This window comes from Entelurus aequoreus, linkage group LG21 (assembly GCF_033978785.1).
Source record: "Entelurus aequoreus isolate RoL-2023_Sb linkage group LG21, RoL_Eaeq_v1.1, whole genome shotgun sequence".
NCBI classification, from domain to species: domain Eukaryota; kingdom Metazoa; phylum Chordata; class Actinopteri; order Syngnathiformes; family Syngnathidae; genus Entelurus; species Entelurus aequoreus.
The window spans coordinates 46,661,298-46,683,755 of record NC_084751.1 but is presented as its reverse complement, the minus strand read 5'-3'; the positions used below and the strand labels follow the sequence as shown (position 1 = coordinate 46,683,755).

The 22,458-nt window shown below is 39.2% G+C and overlaps 1 protein-coding gene across 1 annotated transcript in view; it reads left to right on the top strand.

Annotated features, from left to right (window-relative positions):
• LOC133638627 (ciliary neurotrophic factor receptor subunit alpha-like) overlaps positions 1-22,458 on the top strand; it is a 672,972-nt gene that overhangs the window by 192,429 nt on the left and 458,085 nt on the right. The window lies entirely within an intron of this gene.

The following is a 22,458-nucleotide window of genomic DNA, read 5'->3' as shown; positions in this document are numbered from 1 at the left end:
GTACCGGTCCGCAGACCGATTGGTACCGGGCCGCGCAAGAAATTAAAAAAAAAAAAAAAAAAAAAAAAAAAAAAAAAAAAAAAAATTGTTTTTATTTTAATTTTTTTCAATTAAATCAACATAAAAACACTATATATACATATTGTGTATGTGTATGTCAATATATATCAATACAGTCTGCAGGTACACAGTCCGTAAGCACACATGATTGTATTTCTTTATGAAAAAAAATTTAAAAAAAAAAAAAATTAAATCCCCCCCCCCCATCCGGTCTGTGGGAGAAATCTTCAAGCATTGACCGGTCCCCAGCTACAAAAAGGTTGGGGACCACTGCTTTACACCACTGCATCCCACGCTTTGCATTGGACTTGGTGATGTATGGCTTAGATGCAGCTGCTCGGCCGTGGAAAGCCATTCCACGAAGCTCTCTGCGTGCTGCACGTGGGCTAATTGGAAAGTCACATTGAGTTTGGAGCTCCGTAGCAACTGACTGTGCAGAAAGTCTTTGCACTATGCTGACCTCTCTGTCAGTTTACCTGGCCTACCACTTGGTGGCTGAGTTGCTGTTGTTCCCAAACTCTTCCATTTTGGCAATATAGTGTGTATTGTCCAAGTGCATTCCTGACTTCTATACATCAAGCTGGTTACAAGCTCTTCTCTCGTGTTCTATAACCACTCAGTCTATGTAATCTAATGATCTCATCACATCTCCTTCCTCCCGCCTTAAATATTGTTATTTTGTTCATTCAAACTCGTCTCCACATCCTCCTCACAGCGATCCCCCCGTTAATACGCCTCTATCTCAGACCACACCGAAAAACCAATTTAACTCTCCCGGCAAATCTCACATTTTTCGTCACCGCTGCCAATTTGCCAAGAAAAGACATCCAAAGGAGCGTGGATGATTAGCAAGCTAGCCACTGGGAGAGGTTTTATGAGGGATTAGAGCTTTTGCAGCTCGGGCTATGAATCACAGTGTTAATTAAATTATTCAAACAATGATGCACTCGAACTCCTGGCAATATGAGATTGTCCAAAAATGAGGCGTCTAAGTCCCTGAGAAGAAATGGTTGTTGACCAGAGATGAAGTTAGACAAACTGTATATAGAGTTAAAGGCCTACTGAAATGATTATTTTTTATTTAAACGGGGATAGCAGATCTATTCTATGTGTCATACTTGATCATTTCGCGATATTGCCATATTTTTGCTGAAAGGATTTAGTAGAGAACATCGACGATAAAGATCGCAACTTTTGGTATATGATAAAAAAAAAGGCTTGCCCCTACCGGAAGTAGCGTGACGTAGTCAGTTGAACATATACGCAAAGTTCCCTATTGTTTACAAAGATGGCCGCATGAAGTGAGAGAGATTCGGACCGAGAAAGCGACAATTTCCCCATTAATTTGAGCGAGGATGAAAGATTTGTGGATGAGTAAAGTGCAAGTGAAGGACTAGTGGGGAGTTGAAGCTATTCAGATAGGGAAGATGCTGTGAGAGGCGGGGGTGACCTGATATTCAGCTGGGAATGACTACAACAGTAAATAAACACAAGACATATATATACTCTATTAGCCACAACACAACCAGGCTTATATTTAATATGCCACAAATTAATCCCGCATAACAAACACCTAGGTGTTTGTTATGCTAGCTACTAGCTACTAGCTCGAGCTAGTTATAGCAAGCGATCAAATGTTTGGAAGCGTACTCACGGTATCGCGTCTGCGTCTGTTAACGAAGTTAAAGTCCTCCTGGTAAGAGTCTCTGTTGTCCGAGTTCTTCGATCTTGACTGCATCTTTCGGGAATGTAAACAATGAAACACCGACTGTGTTGTGTTGCTGACTTCCCTCGCAAAATACTCCGCTTCGCATTGACTTTCTTCTTTGCTTGCTCAGCTTCTTTCTCCATAATGCAATGAACAAATTGCAACAGATTCACCAACACAGATGTCCAGAATACTGTGGAATAATGAGATGAAAACAGAGCTATTTAGTATTGGCTTCAATGGAGAAGCCATACCTGTGTTCTACTGGCTACGTCACGCGCATACGTCATCCTCCGAAGGCTTTTTCAACCGGAAGTGTGGCGGGAAATTTAGAATGGCACTTTATAAGTTAACCCGGCCGTATTGGCATGTGTTGCAATGTTAAGATTTCATCTTTGATATATAAACTATCAGACTGCGTGGTCGCTAGTAGTGGCTTTCAGTAGGCCTTTAACTGAGTAAAACATGTTTAAACCCCTAAAAATAATCCATATCGGATGATGTTGGTGGAAAAAAAGTAAGAAATCGGCGATCGCTGATTAAAGCTGTTGTACTAGAGATGGAACTTATATATATATATATATATATATATATATATATATATATATATATATATATATATATATATATATATATATATATATATATATATATATATATATATATATATATATATATATATATATATATATATATATATATATATATACACTACCGTTCAAAAGTTTGGGGTCACATTAAAATGTCCTTATTTTTGAAGGAAAAGCACTGTACTTTTCAATGAAAATAACTTTAAACTAGTCTTAACTTTAAAGAAATACACTCTATACATTGCTAATGTGGTAAATGACTATTCTAGCTGCAAATATCTGGTCTTTGGTGCAATATCTACATAGGTGTATAGAGGCCCATTTCCAGCAACTATCACTCCAGTGTTCTAATGGTACAATGTGTTTGCTCATTGGCTCAGAAGGCTAATTGATGATTAGAAAACCCTTGTGCAATCATGTTCACACATCTGAAAACACTTTAGCTCATTACAGAAGCTACAAAACGGACCTTCCTTTGAGCATATTGAGTTTCTGGAGCATCACATTTGTGGGGTCAATTAAACGCTCAAAATGGCCAGAAAAAGAGAACTTTCATCTGAAACTCGACAGTCTATTCTTGTTCTTAGAAATGAAGGCTATTCCACTAAATTCTTTGGGTGACCCCAAACTTTTGAACGGTAGTGTATATATATATATATGTATATATATATATATATATATATATATATATATATATATATATATATATATATATATATATATATATACTGTATATACAGTCGTGGTCAAAAGTTTACATACACTTGTAAAGAACGTAATGTCATGGCTGTCTTGAGTTTGCAATCATTTCTACACTGCAAAAAGTCAGTGTTCAAAAACAAGAAAAAAAATACAAAAATGAGGGGTATTTTATTTGAACTAAGCAAAATTGTCTGCCAATAGAACAAGAAAATTTGGCTTGTCAAGGCTTTCCAAAACAAATACAAATAGCTAACTTTAATGAACCCAAAAGTACCTTCAAATGAGTATATTCTCACTAATAACAAGTGCACTTTTCTTGGTAGAAAAAAAAAAAAAGAGACCTTTTTGCTCAATATGTTGAAAAATATTCTTAAATTTTCTCTTTATATGCAACCCACAAACCTCCAATATATTTAGTTTTTTATCAAGAGTCAGCTTTCATAAACATATTGCTAAACTATTTTTTATCACTCAAAACCTCTCATTACTCTCGTATCGTAAATAGCATATCCTTAATTAACAACATGCTGTATTATCTCTAATTCAATTATTATTTATTCTTCGTAGTTTGTAATGGATCCATTGTTTTTAATTATGATATGCTGCAAGGGGGAAAACAATCTATGTGATGCGTAACACTGCATTCATGTCACTGCAACATTTATCCTCTCCATCTAATCTATCTAGTAGAGAATACCATTTTAACAGTATATGTGCTGTCTTTATGAGGAATAAATATATAGTGCAGGGAATAGGATAAACCATGAAAAGAGTCATTGTCATAACGGGGGGGGGGGGTCACAGCTTACTGCAAGGTTTGTTCTCCCAGGATGCAAACGGACTATTCCGGACAGGACTTGAAGGTAGGAACATATTTATTAATGAATTAATCCTACACATCACAAAAGACAGGAACTAAAACAAAAGGAAAGCGTGGCGTTCGCACGAAAGGCTACAGAACAAAAAAACTTAATGCAGGAAACATAGACGCTAACACTTAGCATGAACTGTGGACATAGAAAAAAACAAGACTTACTGTGGCATGAAACAACTAACATAACTATGGCGTAGCACAACATGAAACTGTGGCATGAAACAACTAACACAACTATGGCATAGCACAACATGAAACTGTGGCATGAAACAACTAACATAACTATGGCGTAGCACAACATGAAACTGTGGCATGAAACAACTAACATAACTACGGCGTAGCACAACATGAAACTGTGGCATGAAACAACTAACATAACTATGGCGTAGCACAACATGAAACTGTGGCATGAAACAACTAACATAACTATGGCGTAGCACACCATGAAACTGTGGCATGAAACAACTAACATAACTATGGCGTAGCACAACATGAAACTGTGGCATGAAACAACTAACATAACTATGGCATAGCACAACATGAAACTGTGGCATGAAACAACTAACATAACTATGGCATAGCACAACATGAAACTGTGGCATGAAACAACTAACATAACTATGGCATAGCACAACATGAAACTGTGACATGGAACAACTAACATAACTATGGCATAGCACAACATGAAACTGTGGCATGAAACAACTAACATAACTATGGCGTAGCACAACATGAAACTGTGGCATTAAACAACTAACATAACTATGGCGTAGCACAACATGAAACTGTGGCATGAAACAACTAACATGTTAGTTGTTTCATGCCACAGTTTCATGTTGTGCTACGCCGTAGTTATAACTATGGCGTAGCACAACATGAAACTGTGGCATGAAACAACTAACATAACTATGGCGTAGCACAACATGAAACTGTGGCAAGAAACAACTAACATAACTACGGCGTAGCACAACATGAAACTGTGGCATGAAACAACTAACATAACTATGGCGTAGCACAACATGAAACTGTGGCATGAAACAACTAACATAACTATGGCGTAGCACAACATGAAACTGTGGCATGAAACAACTAACATAACTATGGCGTAGCACACCATGAAACTGTGGCATGAAACAACTAACATAACTATGGCGTAGCACAACATGAAACTGTGGCATGAAACAACTAACATAACTATGGCATAGCACAACATGAAACTGTGGCATGAAACAACTAACATAACTATGGCATAGCACAACATGAAACTGTGGCATGAAACAACTAACATAACTATGGCATAGCACAACATGAAACTGTGACATGGAACAACTAACATAACTATGGCATAGCACAACATGAAACTGTGGCATGAAACAACTAACATAACTATGGCGTAGCACAACATGAAACTGTGGCATGAAACAACTAACATAACTATGGCGTAGCACAACATGAAACTGTGGCATGAAACAACTAACATAACTATGGCGTAGCACAACATGAAACTGTGGCATGAAACAACTAACATAACTATGGCGTAGCACAACATGAAACTGTGGCATGAAACAACTAACATAACTATGGCGTAGCACAACATGAAACTGTGGCATGAAACAACTAACATAACTATGGCGTAGCACAACATAAAACTGTGGCATGAAACAACTAACATAACTACGGCGTAGCACAACATGAAACTGTGGCATGAAACAACTAACACAACTATGGCATAGCACAACATGAAACTGTGGCATGAAACCAATAATGACGCCAGGACGACTGACTGGCAAAGGTGGGCTTAAAAATCATGTCTCTTGATTGGAAACAGGTGCGTGTCCCGAACACCAGAGGCAGGTGAAAATCATAAGTCGCCATGGTAACTAAAAAAAACAAGGGTGTACAAAAACAGGAACTAGTGGAGTCTAAAACTAAGAGAACATAACAAAAACATGATCCGGACCACGGATCATGACAGTCATGGCATTATTCATCTAAAATATAATGACATTTTATATTTTAACCGTTGCCTACCCAAATGATAGAAAATGATGTAGCTGCATGTTCTACCCATAACCTATAATAGTAAACAAATAAAATAAAGCAATATACAAAGCAGAAATTAAACAGACAGGAGCTGAAAATGTGCTCGGGGAGTAAAGGAAGACCATCACATTGCAACAATACGGCTGCCAGTGTAACATATGTCTTTGGCAGATGGCGCTTAATAATTAGGTATTGGATGAGACCCACAGAACACCTTTTGCAAGTTCATTTAACTGCCATATGCCGTGTGCCGGAACATGAACCACTGACAACATTTTATTGGAAAAACACAACCACCGTTTAGAATTTTTTCGGTTAAATGCTTTTTTTTACATTCAAATGCTCTGATTGGATAATTAAAATGTTACATTGTGTTGTGTTTTAACTGCTTTTATTTACAAAGTGACTCCACCATCATGCAGGCATATATAGCGTCATTGAAGTACCATATTTTCCCGACCATAGGGAGCAACCGATTATAAGGCGCACTGCCTAGTCAGGTCTATTTTCATATATAAGATGCACCGGATTATAAGGCGCATTAAAGGGGTCATATTATTATGATTATTTTCTAAATGTAAAATACTTCCTTGTGGTCTACATAACATGTAATGCTGGTTCTTTGCTCAAAATGTTGCATAGATGATGTTTTACACATCGTCTTCAAGTCGCTTTCTGACAGTCTCTTGCGCCGTTTTGTGGGCGGGTCTTGTTTACGTGCCTCCACTTGGACAGCGTCTTCTCCCCGTCATCTTTGTTGTGGCGGTGTAGCGTGCAAGGACGGGAGTGGAAGAAGTGTCAAAAGATGGCGCTAACTGTTTTAATGACATTCACCGTCCATTCAACCGTCCGACCGGAACTCTCTAATAACTAAAGCTCCTTGGGTGAATAATGTAAACTCACCACACCGGTATGTTTTAGCGCTTTCATGGTGAGTTTACTGACAGATATAAGTAAGAACTTTACACTACTTTATATTAGAAATGGCAACAGTGGAGGATGATTGTCACATAACAAGAAGATAGAGAAAAGAAGAAGCTTATCGACTACGGACTACAAAGGAGGACGCTCGCAATTTTTCTGGACCCATGCAGATCCCAAATAAAGATCAGCAGGTCAGACTTTACTTCAATCAGTAACGGAGCAGCATCTCCTCATCCGTGGCTCACTAGTGCAACAACAACGCCCGAAATGTGTCCCGTGAAAAAAAATGTCCGATCGGAACTCTCTAATAAACTAAAGTTCCTTGGGTGAATAATGTAACTCACTACACCGGTATGTTTTAGCACTTTTATGGTGAGTTTACCGACAGATATTAGTAAGAACTTTACACTACTTTATATTAGAAATGGCAACAGTGGAGGATGAATGTCACATAACAAGAAGATAGAGAAAAAGAAGAAACTTATCGACTAGGTTGTTGGCACGGACTACAAAGGCGGACGCACGCAATTGTTCAGGACTTATGCAGATCCCAAATAAAGATCAGCAGGTCAGACTTTACTTCAATCAATAACGGAGCAGCATCTCCTCATCCGTGGCTCACTAGTGCAACAACAACGCCCGAAATGTATCCCGTGAAAAAACGTCCGACCGGAACTCTTTAATAACGTTTTGTGTCGTGTTTGTCCTCCTCCATATTAAAACAAAAAAATAACAATTTTTCAACCATCATTCTCCAATTTGATACATTTTAAAGAATGCTCCAGGGAGCCACTAAGATGGTACTAAAGAGCCGTGCTAGACAAACAAGAAAAAAGACGAGCTTGGAGTCATTGCTTATTCCAACTTGACTCACTTTAAAAACCTGGGACAGCCTTGTTCACCTTGAAAAGTGCTGAGCTTCTGTCTAATCTTTGCCTCCTTAAAAAAATTACCTTTCTGGAAAGGCGGCTTTGGTTCAAGGAATCGATAGATCACTCCGGCTGCAAATGTATTATCCACAAAAAGCAAGGCGGGGGGAATGATGAAAAGGCGGAATGAGTGGTGCGAGGTGAAGATGATGAAGGGATGCAGACGAAGAGTGGAGGAAGTGAATGATCTGAGGTGAGAAGGAGGAGGATGGATTGGATCAAGCAACAGGGTTGGGCGTATAAGCAGGGGAGGCCAAATTGAGCGTGTCAGTGAAATACAGCAAAAGAGTTACAAACACATTGCCAGGTGGCCATTAAGGGCTGTCAGATGTTGAATTAGGGAGATGCAAATCAAATACGAGGGTTGGGGTACAAGACAAATTGAAAGGTGCCAGTAAGTAATTACAGGGATTGAGAGAAACTGAGAGTTAGCAAGAACTTGCGGAGGGTATTTTTCAGCACAGAGTTACGATCAAAAGTGTACATCCACTTGTAAAGAACATCATGTCATGGCTGTCTTGACTTTACAATCATTTCTACAACTCTTATTTGTTTGTGATTGGAGCACATACTTGTTGGTCACAAAAAAAATATTCATGACGTTTGGTTCTTTTATGAATTTATTATGGCTCTACTGAAAATGTGCTGGGTCAAAAGTATACATACAGCAATGTTAATATTTGCTTACATGTCCCTTGGCAAGTTTACCTGCAATAAGGCACTTTTGGTAGCCATCCACAAGCTTCTGCTGGAATTTTTTGACCACTAAATTGCTGCAGTTCAGCTAAATGTGTGCTTTTCTGACATGGACTTGTTTCTTCAGCATTGTCCGCACGTTTAATGCAACGCAATCTTCTTCTTATCTGTACTGTAAAGTTCAAATTTGAATGACAATAAAAGATTAAGATTAAAGATTAAAGTACCAATGATTGTCACACACACACTAGATGTGGTGAAATTTGTCCTCTGCATTTGACCCATCCCCTTGGGGAGCAGTGGGCAGCAGCGGCGCCGCGCCCGGGAATCATTTTGGTGATTTAACCCCCAACTCCAACCCTTGATGCTGAGTGCCAAGCAGGGAGGTAATGGGTCCCATTTTTATAGTCTTTGGTATGACTCGGCTGGGATTTGAACTCCGACCTACCGATCTCAGGGCGGACACTCTAACTCTCGGTATTCAGCCGGAGCTGGAGGCCACGCCCCCTCCAGCTCAATGTGGACCTGAGTGGGACAGCCTGTTCTCAGGTCCGCTTTCCCACAATATAAACAGCTTGCCTGCCCAATGACGTCATAACTGTAGAATGATCGAGGGCGAGTTCTTGGTTTCTTATGTGGGTTTATTGTTGGGCAGTTTCATTAACGTCCTCCCAGCGCGGTAACAACACACAACAACAGTAGTCACGTTTAGTCTACCGTAAAGCAGTTCTTCTGCCATAAACAGCAATGTTGTGACACTCTTAAACAGGACAATACTGCCATCTACTGGATAGCCTCCAGAACACTGAAATTCAAGAATTTATTTTATTTATATGTATAATAAAATAAATATATATACATATATATATAGCTAGAATTCACTGAAAGTCAAGTATTATATATATATATATATATATATATATATATATATATATATATATATATATTATATATATATATATATATATATATATATATATATATATATATACACCGTAATTTCCGGACTATAAGCCGCACCTGACTATAAGCCGCACCAGCTAAATTTAGGGGGAAATACAGATTGCTCCATATATAAGCCGCACCCGACTATAAGCCGCAGGGTTTTGATATGTAATTACCGTAGTATATAGGGGTTCCTGCTACCACGGAGGGGATTGTCGGGACAGAGATGACTGTTCGGGAACGCAAAGCGTCCCATTTATTAACAATAAATCTTTCAATCATTCAATCAAACTTTCACATCTTTGACATGGCGAACAGCATTCGTGCAGAGTACAAATAATACAAGGGTGCAAAGTAATACAAAGTGCTCGCCTGTACGTTATCAAAATAACCAGCCTACCGGTATATGAAAATTCAGTCTTTAATCATTGTGTCATCGTCTTCCTCCTGCGTACTAAAACCACCAAAATCCTCTTCGTCGGTGTCGGAGAAGAACAGGCCGTAAATAAGCCGCACCCTTGTATAAGCCGCAGGGACCAGAACGAGGGAAAAAAGTAGCGGCTTATAGTCCGGAAATTACGGTATATATATATATATATATATATATATATTGAAATACTTGAGTTGGTGAATTCTAGCTTAAATATATTCCCCTATTAACCACGCCCCCGCCATCCCCCCCAAACCCCCCCCGACCACGCACCTCCCACCCCCCACCCCCCACCTCCCGGTATCGGAGGTCTCAAGGTTGGCAAGTATGCAAACATAAGACCTTCTGGAGGAAAGCTATGTGGTCAGATGAAACAAAAATTTAGCTGATTGTCCACAATACCCCCAGCAATTTAGTTAGTTTCAGCAAATTTAGCTGAACTGCACCAATTTTGTCAAATGGAGTGGTCAAAAACTCAACCAGAAGCTTGTGGATGGCTACCAAAAGCGCCTTATTGCAGGTAAACTTGCCAAGGGACATGTAAGCAAATATTAACATTGCTGTATGTATACTTTTGACCCTCACATTGTCAGTAGAGCCATAATATATTCATAAAAGAAGCAAACTTCCTGAATGTTTTTTGTGACCAACAAGTATGTGCTCCAATCACTACATCACAAAAAAAATAAAAATATTGTAAACTCAAGACAGCCATGACTTTATGTTCTTTACACGTGTATGTACACTTTTGACCACGACTGTACATGTGCTAACATCCACACATTGTGAGCCGAACAAAAAAGTCTAAATGCTTTAATTAAGTGCATTGATCTTTATTCCCATTGTCCTCCACACTCTCATCCAATTCAGGGGAGATGAGCACTAATCACCTGACTCACGCAGGTAAGACGTGGACGTCACAGCTCCTGACTTTCAATCTCGGCTCGTCATCGACAGGAATTAAATTACAACGCACATTGTTCCACCTGGTTTGCCGGACGACACCTTGATGAATGAGGTTTCGGTGCGAATCATCTCATCAATGCCGGCGTAGTCATTTAAAAGCATGACCTGGCGTTACGATAATCATGTGGGCGTCATTCTGCCTGGAGCCTTTTCATCTGAAGTCAATCACTCACGTCCTTGACTTTGGGAGAACTCTTGCACATAAACATGCACCAACACACGGATCAATATGCTCTCATTTCACACCTGGTGCGGTCAAGTTTCTCACCTGCACAAGCGCCGATATACAGGCCTAGGACAGACTGAAAGATGGATGGATGGACGGACCGATGGATGGATGGATGGATGGATGTAGGTACCAGTGTCAGAAACACCACCTCGAATGGAATGATGAATCCCAATAATAGATGTTTTGGTTGATACTAAACAAGGGTGGCCACACTTTTCTGCAGGCAAGCTACTTTCCAATGTACCAAGTGGAGGGGATCTACCTCATTCATATATATCCATCCATCCGAGGTCTAAGCAAAGAAGCCCAGAAGCCCAGACTTCCCTCTCCCCAGCCACTTCGCCGGGAGACATAGTCTTCCCAATGTGTCCTGGGTCTTCCCCTTAGCCTCCTACCAGTCGGACGTCCCCCAAAACACCTCCTTAGGGAGGCATTCGGGTGGCATCCTGACCAGATGCCCGAACCACCTCACCTGGCTCCTCTCCATGTGGAGGAGCAGCGGCTTTACTTTGAGTTCCTCCCGGATGACAGAGCTTCTCACCCTATCTCTAAGGTAGAGACCCGCCACTCGGCGGAGGAAACTCATTTGGGCCGCTTGTACCCGTGATCTTGTCCTTTCGGTCATAACCCAAAGCTCATGACCATAGGTGAGGATGGGAACGTAGATCGACCGGTAGATTGAGAGCTTTGCCTTCCGGCTCAGCTCCTTCTTCACCACAACGGATCGATACAGCGTCCGCATTACTGAAGACGCCTCACCGATCCGCCTGTCGATCTCACCATCCACTCTTCCCTCAATCGTAAACAAGACTCCCAGGTACTTGAACTCCTCCGCATGGGGCAAGATCTCCTCCCCAACTTGGAGATGGCACCCCACCCTTTCCAGGGCGAGAACCATGGACTCGGACATGGAGGTGCTGAGTCTCGTCCCAGTCGCTTCACACTCGGCTGCGAACCAATCCAGTGAGAGCTGAAGATCCTGGCCATATATAATTTATATTTATTTATTTATGAAAGAGAGGTTTTTGTTAACAAGTGAAAGGTGTTTAATGATAATACAAGCATGCGGACTGGACACTGGCCGAGAGTTGGTGGGCGGCCAAGGGTGGAGTCGGCTCCCTTGGTTGCTTTGTTGGGTCTGCTCCTGTCTCTGGACATGGACATTTTATACATTTGAACAGTAGGAAAACAAATATGATGTGCTGTGGCTGGTCAACCTCTTTGTGTTCAACGATCCGAGGAATATTAGAAATACTGAGACTTAGACTTAGACTTCCTTTTATTGTCATTCAAATTTGAACTTTACAGTAATAATCTGATCCATGCTCATGTATAGAAGTTTTACCATTTTCCTATGTTGTAACTTGTGGTTGTTTTTGTCGTTATTCTGGTGTCCTGTGGTAATAACATCGTTGGAATCCCAGAAAGCCAAAGAAAAAGCCCCAAAGGTAGAACTGGGCACACTTCCTGCCTTCCCCAGCAGAGCCATGCTCCTGATTACAGTTTATTCTCCTGCTTCCACACGACAGTACAGTAGTTCTCCTTGCTTTGTCCTCCTTCCCGCTCCTATCCCCTGACATAAAGCTGACAGATTGATCCATTTGCAGCTTACATTGAATGCAACAACAGGGTGTTCTTTAAACCCTAAATCTCTGACATTACAGGCGACTCTTTGAATAGGAAACACGAGTCTTACAAGCTAAACGTTTGACCGTAAAGACTAATCTTTCTGGAGATGAGACATTGAGAAGTTCAAGTCAACAAGTGCTTGCTTCTGATATCCACTCGTCTCCTTTGCAGGACTTTGTGCAGTATCAGGCCGAGATACAGTGGTGGTCAAAAGTGTACATACACTTGTAAAGAACATCATGTCATGGCTGTCTTGAGTTTTCAATCATTTCTACAACTTTTTTGTGATATAGTGATTGGAGCACATACTTGTTGGTCACAAAAAACATTCATGAAGTTTGCTTCTTTTATGAATTTATTATGGCTCTACTGAAAATGTGAGGGTCAAAAGTATACATACAGCAATGTTAATATTTGCTTACATGTCCCTTGGCAAGTTGACCTGCAATAAGGCGCTTTTGGTAGCCATCCACAAGCTTCTGGCAATTGTTGCGTCCGACCAGCCTTCCCTCTCAGGGAATTAAAGTTACTGGTCAATCCCAAGTTCTTTAGATGACATATATGCACGGTGCGCCCCCCTCCCTTCCCGTATCATGACTCTTTTTGGACGTCACCACATCAAAAAATCAACACAAGATGTCAAAACGGCCAAAACTGGCAGGTGCCCAGGGAAGAAAAAAGAGAAAAGAAGAGGAGGAGGTACGAGAAAAAGACAGAGGTAGCAGGTAGGTAACGTTAGCCTACATGAAAGTATTTGTCTGTTACAGAATGTGATAGTAACCTGGCTTTTTAGCATTCAGTTAATGTTACATGATTCGGCAATTGCTAATCAATAAATGGCTAGTTCTGTTTTAACGTCGGGTTAATATTGTGGAGGGGGCTAAATTGTTATGGAAAATAATAATGTAACGTTAGGTAATTACAGTACCCACCTTACATTCCTCAGGGACATTTGTATTAGATTTTTTAAGCAGGTTTTTTTTGTTGACATTGTTATTGCCTTCTGGTTAGCTAATGTTTGCCCTGCAGGTAATAGTCACTTTTCCACCTCTTTATATATTAGGTATAGTTGTAAGCCTAGTTGTTAAAGTGCACATCATTAATGCTAATTAAGCAATATCACATGAGAGGGAATGCTGTTTTTTAATTTGAGCACTGCTGTGATTCGGTTGAAGATAATCATAACACAACATTTTCATATAATATGTTAAATTGCTTTCTTTAAGTAAAAAAAAAGGTCAAAGACAAAGCTATTCGGTTTCTTGTGAGTATATACACTTCACTGCCGATGTTGGGTGGGGGCGCCACCTAAAATCTTGCCTAGGGTGCCAGATTGGTTAGGGCCAGGCCTGTTTACACGTGTACGCAAACTTTTGACCACCACTGTGCTCTTATAAAACCCCCATCGTTTACGAATTTGTGAGTCATGCACACCCCTCCCGCCGGTGTTGTACTCCACAGACACACTCAGGTAATTACAGTGCGCGTGTCTGAGTGTGCATGCAAGTAATAGAAGGGGAATTTGGTGGCAATTGCCAGTCATTTCACACAACTGATCTAAACAGCCATGCATATGCCTCCAATTATTGTGCAGGGGACCCAGCAACCTTTTGATTAGCATCCATCTCTCCTCGCCTCCTCTGAAGGCACACAATGAAGCCATTTAAAGAGCCGCGGCTTAATATAAATGAACGTCCGCCACCATTGTTGTGTGGCGTAATACATGGAGAGGATCCATTCATTACTGTTTACATTGTGCGCAGAGAATTGCATTTTGCAGACTAAAAGGCTGGTTAAGTTCAAACATTTTGCCTGCTAAACTTCGGTTATAATTAACAGCATACAAGGTGTTGGATAATAATTGCTTTTGTAAAGCAATGTGTTTTCCAGGGCTTATTCATTGGCATATTTTCAATTTCCTCTCCAGCATGTAAAGCAATTTTTATTTTTTTTTTACGAAAGGAGTGTGAAAAGCAATTATGGCTATTGTGGAGTTTATGTGATAAGCTGCCATTCAAATTATATAATGAAATATTTGATATTTAATTTAGGACCCTCTAGCTTTCTCTGTGCGGACACAAACTGGAGACCCCTTACAAAGAGGGACACAATGGAATTACATTTAATAAGCTGCATTTATTGCTGTTTATTCAAATTGCCTAATCGAATAAACAGCACGTTTATCAACTGCCAGACAAGCATTTTTACTTAAAGAAGCAAGGGCACTGCATGACTCCAAACACTAATTTACCGTATTTTCCGGACCATAGGGCGCACCGGATTATAAGGCCCATTAAAGGAGTCATATTATTATTAGGGATGTCCGATTATGGCTTTTTGCCGATATCCGATATTCCGATATTGTCCAACTATTTAATTACCGATACCGATATTAACCGATATATGCAGTCGTGGAATTAACACATTATTATGCCTAATTTGGAAAACCATGTATGGTGAAGATAAGGTACTTTTAAAAAAATAATAATAAAATAAGATAACTAAATTTAAAAAAAATTCTTGAATAAAAAATAAAGTAAAACAATATAAAAACAGTTACATAGAAACTAGTAATTAATGAAAATGAGTAAAATTAACTGTTAAAGGTTAGTACTATTAGTGGAGCAGCAGCACGCACAATCATGTGTGCTTACGGACTGTATCCCTTGCAGACTGTATTGATATATATATTGATATATAATGTAGGAACCAGAATATTGATAACAGAAATAAATGGGGGGAGGGAGGTTTTTTGGGTTGGTGTACTAATTGTAAGTGTATCTTGTGTTTTTTATGTTGATTTAATAAAAAAAAATAAAAAATAAAAAATAAAAAAAACGATACAGATAATAAAAAAAAACGATACCGATAATTTCCGATATTACATTTTAACGCATTTATCGGCCCACATATCGGACATCCCTAATTATTATGATTTTTTTCTAAATGTAAAAGACTTCCTTGTGGTCTACATGACATGTAATGGTGGTTCTTTGCTCAAAATGTTGCATAGTTGATGTTTTACACATCATCTTCAAGTCGCTTTCTGACTTTTTTTTACGTGCCTCCACGTGGACAGCGTCTTCTCCCCGTTATCTTTGCTGTAGCGGTGTAGCGTGCAAGGACGGGAGTGGAAGAAGTGTCCAAAAGATGGCGCTAACTGTTTTAATGACATTCAGACTTTACTTCAATCAATAACGGAGCAGCATCTCCTCATCCGTGGCTCACTAGTGCAACAACAACGCCCGGAATGTGTCCCGTGGAAAAACCGTCCGACCGGAACTCTCTAATAACTAAAGTTCCTTGGGTGAATAATGTAAACTCACTACACCGGTATGTTTTAGCGCTTTCATGGCGAGTTTACTGACAGATATAAGTAAGAACTTTACACTACTTTATATTAGAAATGGCAACAGTGGAGGATGAATGTCACATAACAAGAAGATAGAGACAAAGAAGAAGCGTATCGACTATGGCAACGCCACGGACTACAAAGGCGGACACGCGCAAATTTTCAGGACTTATGCAGATCCCAAATACACATCAGCAGGTACCAGAAGGTAAGAAAAGTTGCTTTTGCGTAATATTGCGAAACAAAATGCCAGATAATATGTCTTACCTTATACACACACCATAATATTACTCCTATGTTGAAGCACAGTACAATCCATCAAGCGGTGTGGCTTCATAGCTTACCAAAGTCCTACTAAAACATTTTTGATAGATTTTTTGAGCACCGTGTGTAATGTTCTATATTTTCAATGGAACATATGAAATGTTGGTGTTTACGTGAGTCATACTGCAGTCTACACGTATCTCTTATGTGTGACTGCCATCTACTGGTCACACTTATCATCACACCAAGTACCAAATAAAATTGCTTTCGAGGTCGGTAAGCACAACCGGAATTATGCCATACGTTAGGCGCACTGTCGATTTTTAAGAAAATGAAAGGATTTTATAGTCTGGAAAAGACGCTACTTCAAATTCCATATTTTTAGCCAGTGAGAAGAAGCACGGGCACCCCCTGACTCCAAAAAAACGAATTTCTGTAAACCTGAGCCATTACTACGACAAAAACCCACACAGTATATCCTTACGTGAACTTCAGACAATGACAGACTACGATGGATTTTTGAGTTACATCTCTGGTTCTGAGAGTCAATCACACATGTCCTAAGATTTGCTTCCACAGCCATCGAATACGTCCTTAAAGCCTTATAAACTCAGTCAACTGTAAGTCTGAGGAGTTTCTTGTTTTGACATTTTCATTCGGATCGTTGAATCGTTGAATACGTCCCTGACGCCTTATAAACTCAGTCAACTCAAGTCAACTCAGTCAACTCAAGTCAACTCAGTCAACTCAAGTCAACTCAGTCAACTCAGTCAACTCAGGCAACTGTAAGTCTGAGGAGTTTATTGTTTTGACATTTTCATACAGATCGTTGAATCGTTCAATACGTCCCTGACGCCTTATAAACTCAGTCAACTCAAGTCAACTCAGTCAACTCAAGTCAACTCAGTCAACTCAAGTCAACTCAGTCAACTCAGGCAACTGTAAGTCTGAGGAGTTTCTTGTTTTGACATTTTCATACAGCTCGTTGAATCGTTGAATACGTCCCTGACGCCTTATAAACTCAGTCAACTCAAGTCAACTCAGTCAACTCAAGTCAACTCAGTCAACTCAGTCAATTCAAGTCAACTCAAGTCAACTCAGTCAACTCAGTCAACTGTAAGTCTGAGGAGTTTCTTGTTTTGACATTTTCATACAGATCGTTGAATACGTCCCTGACGCCTTATAAACTCAGTCAACTCAAGTCAACTCAGTCAACTCAGTCAACTCAAGTCAACTCAGTCAACTCAGTCAACTCAAGTCAACTCAGTCAACTCAAGTCAACTCAGTCAACTCAGTCAACTCAGTCAACTGTAAGTCTGAGGAGTTTCTTGTTTTGACATTTTCGTGCGGATCGTTGAATCGTTGAATAAGTTCCTGACGCCTTATAAACTCAGTCAACTCAAGTCAACTCAGTCAACTCAGTCAACTCAGTCAACTCAAGTCAACTCAGTCAACTCAAGTCAACTCAGTCAACTCAGTCAACTCAGGCAACTGTAAGTCTGAGGAGTTTCTTGTTTTGACATTTTCATACAGATCGTTGAATCGTTGAATACGTCCCTGACGCCTTATAAACTCAGTCAACTCAAGTCAACTCAGTCAACTCAAGTCAACTCAGTCAACTCAGTCAATTCAAGTCAACTCAAGTCAACTCAGTCAACTCAGTCAACTGTAAGTCTGAGGAGTTTCTTGTTTTGACATTTTCATACAGATCGTTGAATACGTCCCTGACGCCTTATAAACTCAGTCAACTCAAGTCAACTCAGTCAACTCAGTCAACTCAAGTCAACTCAGTCAACTCAAGTCAACTCAGTCAACTCAGTCAACTCAGGCAACTGTAAGTCTGAGGAGTTTCTTGTTTTGACATTTTCGTACAGATCGTTGAATCGTTGAATATGTCCCTGACGCCTTATAAACTCAGTCAACTCAGTCAACTCAAGTCAACTCAAGTCAACTCAGTCAACTAAAGTCAACTCAGTCAACTCAGTCAAGGGACATGTAAGCAAATATTAACATTGCTGTATGTATACTTTTGACCCAGCACATTTGCTCACATTTTCAGTAGATCCATAATAACTCAAGTCAACTCAGTGAACTGTAAGTCTGAGGAGTTTCTTGTTTTGACATTTTCATGCAGATATCTCCCGCCCACTGGTGTTGACCCTCATGCTTTGCAAAGCTAAATGTTTCGTCTTCGGATCTTGGTCAAGTATTTCCTCCTCTGCTATGAGCTCATTCATTCAGACTGAACACTTTAGGGACTTGGTGTTGACGTCTGGTTGAGTCATTTGTTAGAGATCTAACTTCCCAACTCACCATTTCAATTGTTTGGTTTCTAAGTGATGTTGCATTAGAGTCTTACAAATAGTTCATGATGTCAGGTAGATAAACTCGGTTATATAAACACGTCGGGCATTAAACGGTGCAAAGTTGATAGTGCATGCAAAGCTGATCTACTAAGCTCATGTGCAGAGGATTGCATTTCTTAAGTGAACAAAAATAGAGAACACAAACCATTTAGCGTGTCTGTCTTCATGTACGTGCAGAATATACACAGAATATTACATATCCCACATTTGTAGACTTAGACTTAGAGTTAGACAAACTTCATTGATCCACAGGGGAAATTGTTCCACACAGTAGCTCAGTTACAAAGGATGGAAAGGATAATGCACACAAGAGCACAAAAGGAGGGCGAAAACAAAAGGTATAAAGTAGACTAAAAATGGAATAGGAGCAGGAGATGCAAACATAATTAGGTAGTGCTTGTAATAATAATAATAATAATAGATTTTATTTGTAAAAGACACTTTCCATTGAGTAAACAACCTCAAAGTGCTACAGTGTATTCAAAAAAAACAAAAATAAAAAGGTAATAAAAATAAAAACTAGAACAGCCTAATAGCTAGAACTAGTATGCATATATCTATAAAAAGGCTTTTTTAAAAAGAAGGGTTTTTAAGCCTGTTTTAAAAGCATCCACAGTCTGTGTTGCCCTCAGGTGGTCAGGGAGAGCGTTCCACAGCCCGGTCTCCCATTGTTCGTAGCTTTGTCCTCGGAGGTTGGAGGAGGTTAGTCTGTCCGGAGCGGAGGTGTCGTGTGGAGGATTTGGGGGTGAGCAGTTTTTTGAGGTAGAGGGGGGCATTTCCATGACTGGTGGGTTAGTAGGGAGACTTTGAATTCAATCCTGAGGGGAACAGGAAGCCAGTGAAGGGATTTGAGTGTTGGTGTGGTATGGTCATATTTCCGCACTCTCACCAGGATCCTAGCAGCACTATTCTGTATGTATTGTAGCTTCTGGATGTTCTTGCTGGGGATCCCGACAAGAAGTGTACTTGTGTAGCCGCTAGGGTTGTCTCGATACCAATATGTGGTTCCACACTTTTCTAAATAAAGGGCACCAAAAATAAATGCCATTATTGGCTTTATTTTAACAAAAGATCTTGGGGTGCATTAAACATATGTTTATTATTGTAATTTAGTTTAATTTTAATCAAAATCATAGGATGCCACCTGTGCAACAAATCCAGTTGTGAAATTGTCAGTGAAAGGAACTTTGAATGCTCCAGGATACCAAAAACATTTTGAACAATTCCATCCTCCCAACCTTGTGGGAACAGTTAGGATCGGGCCCCTTCCTCTTCCAACATGACTGTGCACCAGTGCACGAAGCAAGGTCCACAAAGACATGGATGACAGAGTCTTGGTGGATGAACTTGACTGGCCTGCACAGAGTCCTGACCTGATAGAACATCCTTTGGGATGGATTCGAACGGAGACTGAGTGCCTCACCAATGTGCTTTTGAAAAAATGGTCGAAAATTCCTATAAACACACTCGGCCACCTTGTGGACAGCCTTCCCAGAAGAGTTGAAGCTGTAATAGCTGCAAAAGGTGGACCCACAACATATTGAACCCTATGGGTTAGGAATGGGATGGCACTTCAAGTTCATATGTGAGTCAAGGCAGGTGGCCAAATATTTTCGGCGATATAGTGCATATTCATGTGTGCATTCAAAATAACTACAAATGTATTATATATCAAGGCTGTGTGAATTACTGTCTTATCATATATCTGGTCCATGCCCAAAAAAACACCTTCTACCTAATAGTAAGGACTATTTAGTCATTTAGTCTTTTAACTCAACAAAAATGCTTTCTCTGATAGCAATGCCTTTTTTCAAATTGATGACTTAAATTAAGTTGAGATGTTCAGGACACAGGAAAATAGTACATCCACTTTTTTTTAACAGGTTTTTTAGCTGTTATTTAACACTTAGTTGACGGTACCAGACTATGTGAAGTGGAACAGGGAGGAGAAAACGCCACCATGTGATCAGGTTAGAGTAAAGAACACTATACTGTGGTAGGGATGAATGACATCATTATTTTGTGGAATATGTCCTCAACCAGGCGACTGTACTGGTTTCACTCCTCGACCGTGCTGGGTTAGTTACTGAAAACCAGTAACTAGTTACATGCATTTGCATCACTGAACTCTGCTAAGCAATGTGCTCTACATACAACACACAAAGACAAAGATATGTTTCAAAGGGCCAATTTATTTCAGGCCACGAAAAATTGACCAAACTATTTTAAATAGCTGCACCATAACATACATAAGTAACAAACAGCATAATAACAACATAGCTGTAAACCAAGGAAGGCACACACTACATACACAAAGCCTAACCAGGCATTTTTTTTCTCTCAAGGAATTGTGAAATAAAATCATGTCTGAAGCCCAGAACACTCTACACATTTCCCCAGTTTTAGTTTAGAGATAAGGAAAGATTGGCCTGGCCCACTAGCATCCCTCTTTATGTTTGTGAACTTTATAATCTATACCAGGGGTCACCAACCTTTTTGAAACCAAGAGCTACTTCTTGGGTAGTGATTAATGTGAAGGGCTACCAGTTTGATACACACTTAAATAAATTGCCAGAAATAGCCAATTTGCTCAATTTACCTTTAACTCTATGTTAGGCAAGGCAAGGCAACTTTATTTGTATAGCGCTTTTCATACACAAGGCAGACTCAAAGTGCTTCACAGACAACAAAGTGAAATGAAAGAAAATAAAAGCAAAATTAAAATGCAGACAATAAAAATAAAAACAGTGCAGACGTTAAAAGTTAAAAGATTAAAAGATTTAGCTGAAAGCTAAGGTGAACATAAAAGTCTTCAGTCTAGTTTTAAAAGTAGTGAGAGTTGGGGAGAGTCTGACATCTTCAGGAAGTTTATTCCAGCTATGTGTTGCATAGTGACTGAATGATGATCTCCCTTGATTTGACTTTACTCTTGGAACCGCTAACAGATTGGTCTCAGAAGATCTTAGTGATCTAGAGGGCGTATATAGTTAATTATTATTAATAATTAATGATATTTACACTTAATTGAACGGTTTAAAAGAGGAGAAAACACGAAAAAAATGACAGTTATATTTTGAAACATAGTTTATCTTCAACTTCGACTCTTTAAAATTCCAAATTCAACCGAAAAAAAGAAGAGAAAACTTAAAAAAATTATTTATGGAACATCATTAGTAATTTTTCCTGATTAAGATTAATTTTAGAATTTTGATGACATGTTTTAAATAGGTAAAAATCCAATCTACACTTTTGTTAGAATATATAACAAATTGGACCAAATTATATTTCTAACAAAGACAAATCATTATTTCTTCTAGATTTTCCAGAACAAAAATTTTAAAAGAAATTCGAAATACTTTGAAATAAGATTTAAATTTGATTCTACAGATTTTCTAGATTTGCCAGAATATTTTTTTTGAATTTTAATCATAATAAGTTTGAAGAAATATTTCACAAATATTATTCGTCGAAAAAAGAGAAGCTAAAATGAAGAATTACATTTAAATGTATTTATTATTCTTTACAATAAAAAAAAAATACTTGAACATTGATTTAAATTGTCAGGAAATAAGAGGAAGGAATTTAAAAGGTAAAAAGGTATATGTGTTTAAAAATCCTAAAATCATTTTTAAGGTTGTATTTTTTTCTCTAAAATTGTCTGAAAGTTATAAGAAGCAAAGTAAAAAAAATAATGAATTTATTTAAACGAGTGAAGACCAAGTCTTTAAAATATTTTCTTGGATTTTCAAAT